General features: G+C 38.0%; 1 non-coding gene and 1 pseudogene across 1 annotated transcript; both read left to right on the top strand.

Moving 5' to 3' along the window:
- The first annotated feature begins 2,331 nt into the window (after positions 1-2,331).
- On the top strand, positions 2,332-2,535 carry LOC129239924 (U2 spliceosomal RNA). Its single transcript, XR_008581978.1, has one exon. It is a non-coding gene; the product is annotated as a U2 spliceosomal RNA (small nuclear RNA).
- Positions 2,536-2,797: 262 nt separating this feature from the next.
- Positions 2,798-2,983, top strand: LOC129239898 (U2 spliceosomal RNA; annotated as a pseudogene).
- Positions 2,984-7,076: the final 4,093 nt, after the last annotated feature.

The following is a 7,076-nucleotide window of genomic DNA, read 5'->3' as shown; positions in this document are numbered from 1 at the left end:
CTTAGTACCAAATCATGTCAAATGAGTAGTTTTGGTATAAAGACAGACAGATTTAGGCCAAATTCGTCGCGTTGGTTTTTGTGGGCCAGTGGCGTAGTATTTTTGTGCGTTCAAGCGAGTCTCGCTGCAATTGAGTTTCACAGCCATGGGGGACACTGGATGTAAATTTGATAAAAAGTAAAAGTAAAAAATGAATAAAAAGTAAAATTTCTTTGCCGGAGAATTCTCTCAACATGCAGCCGTTCTGAATTCTCAGAATTTTTGGGACAACATTAAGACATACACCACTTATCGGAGGATAGACTTGAAGGGAGTTAAAAAAAACTGTGATTATATTCCGAGCAACAAGCGAGCATATACGAATAATATTAAATTATGTCTCTGCCATAATTAGAAGCAAACAAACCCTTTTCAAAAGTTCCTAAAAATCAAAATGCCACTGGTTATAGCGGAGGCAATTTTTTAGGTAGAGCACATTCGATTTGAATAGCCTTACCTTTGAACGGGTACTCAGGTTGTTGTTTCGTCACGCAGAGTACAAATTCCCGAATGCCCCTCTGGCTTTTTCTATTCGGGAGCGTATGTCTATATCCAAACCACCGCCCGGGGAACTTTGCTGCCGAGGTATGTAAATTCGTCCATTGTGTCGATTGGTCAAAAATACACTTTTAAACCTGATTTTCATTTCAAAATAGCAGTTTACATTTTCCTAGCAATATACTATGTTTTAATTAAAAAAAAACTAAACGATATTAAACGATATTTCTGTCGCAAATAAAATTTTTAAGAATTTTAAATTTTCAAAGGTCTAAATTTTCAATAAACAGTTTTTAGTACTTATACCCACTCTATGATATAAAAATGAAACTCTTTGACATAAATATCATACGAAAAGGATATTCCCGTCTGGTAAAAAAACTATTAACTTTCCTCCTATGAGAATATAAAAAAACTGGGTATGCCCGATTACTCTATATACTCTATTGTTTCCTATACATACGCAATTTTCTCTGGATAGCAAAAAAAAAACGATTTTTGTCGCACGGTGTTATAGAATATATAAAAACATTGACGTATTAGTAAGCGCTGCTAATTCCTTTTAATTAAGTCTAGATGGCCGGCGTAGCCGAATGAGTTGGTGAGTGAGTAGTATTCGGAATTCGGAGAGAGAACGTACGTTAGACTCTCAGTGAAACAAGAAAAAGTTGAATGAAGAAAAAGTTTTTTCTCTGCAGCGGTCCCCCTCGGCAGGCAATGGCACACCTCCGAGCTTCTGCATTGAAAAAGCTCCTCATAAAAAATATCTGCCGTTCGGAGTCGGCTTAAAGCTGTAGGTCCCTCCATGTGTGTAACAACGTCAAGACGCACGCCACAAATAGAAGGAGTAACTCGGCCAAACACCCAAAAAGGGAGCATTAGTCGGAGTGTTTTTGAATGATATCTTTAGATTACATCTACATTCGATTTGCTCTTAGTACCCTAGACTATATGACTGAACAAGTGTTAACATAATCTTGTAAAGAAGAATTTTTTTCTTAAGACGTAGTTTAGATTCAGACAAGCAGCCAGTTTTTGTTTTCAGTTGAGATCTTTTGCAAAGATGTGTTGTCGCCATGTTAGTCTTCTATTTAATTGTAGTCCGAAATACTTAGCACTACTAAATTTTGGAATAATAGTTTGGTTAACACTGACACTTTCCCCAGTGTGAATGTGGCATGAGCACATTTTGAGTCATTTACCAAGATATTCCATTCCGAAGCCAAGTTTCTAAAACGTTTAACTGCGTTTAAGCAATTTAGCTTCATTAGCCGAGTGGGAAGAAGAAAGAATGGCAGTGTCATCCGCATAGGTGGCAACTATTAAGTTATTATTATCTAATAGTTCCAGGTCAGCAGTGAAAATTGTGCCTGCTTTGTGGAGCTCCGGCCTTTATTTGGTAAACATTGGAAGTTTCGAACTGTATATTAACATACAAATACCTCTGCCTTATATATGATCTCAGAAGAGATATAGAGGAATGGACAGTATCTTTTTGAAGTGAAAACTTCTTTAGAATCGTTGGGAGTGATTTGAGGAAAAGTGAAACGAAAAAAGCGACCAACTTGGCTACGAAGCGTTATATTATATGTTGATATAAAAGTAGCGACGAACTAAATAAAAATAACTTTTATTTTTTCTTGTGATTCGAACCAAGGATTTTGGATCGGAAGCTCACATTGCTAGTCGCTCGGCTACCGCGCCATGCTGTCGTCGCTGGCCTAAAAGTTATTTAGTTACGAAGCGTTATATTATATGTTGATATAAATAATTTTTGTGAGCGTGTAATTCTCAAAAGTTTTATTAGGTTTATTATTTAAAATGTATTGACTAGGTGGTGTGGTTATCAGCTTAACATCTGATAGATCCTCCATCGGAGGACAACAAATGTTAAACTGATTTTTGGAAATGGGCGGAGTGTTTTAGGGGCGGCTTGCTCCTTCTCTGCCACGGGTTGACCCGGTATTGTATTACCGCCGGGATTTCGGCTTTGAATAAATACAAGAAAAAATATACTAATACATTTAGCTTTGGTGGGAAGAGCCATAAATTTTTATATGAATACATGTAGACGAAAATGGAATTTTTTTTTTTGAAATTTGCATTGTAGGACATTTCTGATTATTTATTGAAAACAGTTTTTTGGCTTTTCTATTTTTGGTTTAGATACTGAAAGTCAGTTTAAGTGAATCGGTATAAATATTTCGTACATTATTTTTTTTTTTGTGAGCGTGTAATTCTCAAAAGGTTTATTAGGTTTATTATTTAAAATGTATTGACTAGGTAGTGTGGTTATCAGCTTAACATCTGATAGATCCTCCATCGGAGGACAACAAATGTTAAACTAATTTTTGGAAATGCGCGGAGTGTTTTAGGAGCTTGCTCTCCACCTCTGCCACGGGTTGGCCCGGTATTGCAGTACCGCCGGGATTTCAGCCTTGAATAAATACAAGAAAAAATATACTAATACATTTAGCTTTGGTGGGAAGAGACATAAATTTTTATATGAATACAAGTAGACGAAAATGGAAGAAATTTGTAAGTCTGTTTCTTCGGTCCGTTTGGGTATTTTTTTTGACAACATCGAAACCAAAGCATTTGTATCATATTTTATCTATCATAAGCCACTCGTATCATTTGTTGAAATTGAAAACATTGAGGATGAATAATGATAAAATGAAGAAAATAAAATATGAACTTTATAGCAATGTTATAATGAACCTATAATTATCCCGCTCCTAATGCTGCTTTCGTCTTATTCTCTCTCAGTTTGTTTTACGGAAGGTTTCACTTCTATCAAGTCTAACCGTTAGACTGGTATTTCTTTTTTAGTTTACATAACAGTCCTGAGTGCCATACTTTGTCAAACGCTTTTTGTATGTCCAAAAATATTGAGACACAATATTTTTCTCCTCCAGACACTCGGTTATGGTTTTAAAAACCCGATGGCATTGTTTCGGCACACCGTCCATCAGGGATTTGGACACATCCAAGCATACGCGGACGATGTCAGCGTATTAATCTCAGCTTCCGTAGGAAGTATGATGTTTTGATCCCAGATAGAGATCAATGGTTGAGTCCAGAGAACCTATTAACGGGATATCAGCACACTTTCTACACCGACGGATGCAAAACCAGTGATGAAAACGGATCTGGATGGTACTTAGACGAAGACACTAAGTACTCCTATGCCACAGGACAGATGGTCACGGTACTGCTTACGGAAGTCTATGCCAACTTGAATGTGGCGTACTAGCTAATTGAGAAAAAGTGGCGGGGCAACAGTATTGGAATTCGTAATGACAGTCAAGCTGCACTGAAAACCCTTGCTAACCCACGCTGCTCTTCGAAATTAGTCGGTGAGTGTAAGATAAAACTGAACAGTGTTGCAAAACACAGCAAAGTTTCTCTGATTTGGGTGCCTGGACATTGGGTGTTATAGGGAACGAGCTGGCTAACAAACTGGCTAATGAAGGCTCTGCAAGCATACCACTAGGCCCTGATCTCTTTCTAGCTGTCAATTCTCCATCGATTCAACTATGGATTGACGACTTCATGAGGCCTACCCATAGAAGGCATTGGTCTGAGTTGGGCTTCTGCAGAGTAACCAAGTGCTTTGTGGAAGAACCAAGAGGAAACCAGCGACCTTTCTCCTAAAACTCAGCAGAAAGGACCGGAGAGTACTGGTGGGTATAATCACAGGGCACAACGTCTGTGGTCAGCATATGACTACCATGGGGGTCATAGACAGCCCGATATGCCTATCATGTCTTGAGGATGACGACACTGCTGAGCATTTTCTCTGTAGCTATCCAGCGTTTTCCAGAATCAGACTTAGGGGTTGCTATGTGCTAAGTATGAATAAAGTTCATACTCTTCCTCTTCCGGATCTCTTAAGATTCATCAATGAATCCAGAGATTTGCGGAAGAGTGACATCAAACTAATTTTTCTGTCTTACCACCAACATTTTATCTTTCCTATCTCTCTATTCTTTCTATTGAAATCTATCCAGGTTCAGTACAATCGTCTCCTGACTAAGGGCTTGGACTTATCCAACCACATTGATGATCAGGATTGATTGATTGAGTTTCCAGTACTGGTAGTTGTCTTGGAAGAAATATAATAATATTTTCGAGATTATTGTCAGCAAGCTAATCGACCTATATGAAGATAACTCATTTTTAGGCTTTTTTGCTTAGGTATCTTTACTATTTCACCACATTTCCACTGGTCGGAAAATGACTCAGCTGCTATTGATAAGCTAAACTAAAAATAATAAACATTTCTTGGGAAGTTTATTAATTGCCCAGGCATCAATATTGTCGTGACCTGGGGCTTTAAGCGTTTTATGCGTGTAATTTCAGTCTGAACTTCAGATAGTTTTACCCAGGGCATCAGTTTGTCTATAGGGCAAAGAGAGTCAAGATATGATTCGATACTCTGATGGTCCCGGCTAAAGATGAATGACTCAATAGAGAACAACTACGTTTTTTCTATTTTTATTATTTATTTTGTTTATTTACTTCAGTACACAGAAAATGTTCTTAAGGACTAATTTACTTATTAGCAAAAGAAGCGCGAACTTTACACTCAAAACGCAATCTGAAGTCATTCCACACCGAGCCCCAACAATGCACAGTGGTTATGCCTAGTTTTCGTGTTGTTGTGTTGTCCCAGGATAGCCACTTTTTATCTTGGCGTACTAAATATAAGAATTCTCATACTTAAATAATTTTTGGACTAGCCGATTGTGTTCTTGTTCGATATGGGAATAATTTTTTTTTTTAATTTTTTTCACATTAAAAAAGTTTACATTTTTCCTTCTCTAATAATTGCTTGTCGAATCATATTTCACCTAAAAGAAAACAACTTGTTGAACACAAAAGGTTATTTTTGTTATTTTTTTTATTTTTTGAATTTTTTTTTTCGAACGCGTGGCTTTTTACTCCTTACATCCATTGCCCTGCTGTATTGCTTTTATTGCTCGTTAACGAGTTTTGCATTAATGTTTTCCTTTGATTAACTTCGCTGCCAATGCCAATACCAGTTGCCTCTTTAAAGACCCTCTCATCTTAATAACACAAAAAAAAGCGAAAAACAACAACAAGCTCACCGTACTTACATCAAGCACTCACTCCACTCAAGCTGCAATAGCTGCCATTTACACCTTCTAAGGCCAGAGCCCCAATTGTATTTTGGATTTTTTCATTTATCGACATGCCAAAACAAATTTTCCTGTTCCAATATCTGCGTACGAAAAAATTGTGCGAAAAGAGAAGCAACAAAATAATGAAGAACAAATAAAAAAGCCTAAGACAAGTGCAAAGTTCTGTGGGATGAGTGGGACGGGAAGGAAAATTAAAATAAAAATGCTTAAAAAACACCGAACGCTGCTTTCAATTTTATTCAATTTGGCGTGCTCAAACAGCACAACAAAAACAGCAACAACGCAGCCTAGGTCTCGCAATAACTGACTTCCACACTGTGTCAAATACAAAGCCCTGCACCGCGCAGGTGGCTCACAGAGGCTCAATCACACTTTCCACCTTGCGCTGCTTCGGTTAGTCATTGTGCTTGTCAGATATTTTTTGATATGTATTAAGCAGCTGGATCTCCCTGGCTTGCTGCAGCCTGCTAGCGGCGCGCTTACTGCTTGTTGCTTCGTTGCCTACTTCGTTGTTACCTGCCACTTTGGCATAATGGAGCTTATCTGCATAAATCAATATCTTTGGCTTTTAACAATCTTAATAATGCCATGCGAAAGGTTGAGTTGGAGGAGTGGAATAAATATCAGACACACAACCGCGCACACACACACACATACCAATGTACATGGGCTTACGTAATGCTTATTTCGTTATTTTGCTGCCGTCGCCAGCAGCGCAGTCAGCAGTTTTTTTCTTTGCGCCTAGCAGTATGCTACAGTATTCTCACACACCTTTCAGCCGCTTTTGGACCACATTTGACTCGCTGTGACTTTTCTTATTATTCTCTGTTGTGTTCATGGCTGCCGTTCACCTGTCAGCAGCAATGCCAAGGCTACTTTGTTGGTAGCGCCCAATCTATTGTTGCGCCTGCATAGATGTGTGTGTATGTGTACCTATGTATGTGTAGCTGTGAATATACGCAAGCCAGACGTTAAATCCCAGTCTGCCTGCCCTGCTGACTTTTGCTATCTTTTAGTTTGTTTCATCTACTTTTTTCTTCATTCCTCTTTAGCTGCCTCTTCTTCATTCATTGCCTATTATTCCTCATTTTTTTCAGCTATTCCCTCGCACTTTTATTTGTATTATTATTTTTGGTACATTTTTTTAATAACGCATGGTTGATGCCATTGCCGGCAAAAGCAATATTGCCGCATCTCAAATGGCTCACTCATTTTTTTGCTTATCGATACATTCACTATGCACACCACCAAATATTTTCTCACATGTAGTAGATAACATAAATTTGCTTTACGATCAAATTATGAGCCAAGTGTCTAGGAGGGAATTTTCTCACATTTTTTCCAAACTCGCTTTAAAGACACATTTACTCT

This window comes from Anastrepha obliqua, chromosome 2 (assembly GCF_027943255.1).
Source record: "Anastrepha obliqua isolate idAnaObli1 chromosome 2, idAnaObli1_1.0, whole genome shotgun sequence".
NCBI lineage: Eukaryota > Metazoa > Arthropoda > Insecta > Diptera > Tephritidae > Anastrepha > Anastrepha obliqua.
The sequence above is the reverse complement of the archived record's forward strand: the minus strand, read 5'-3'. Positions and strand labels throughout refer to the sequence as shown.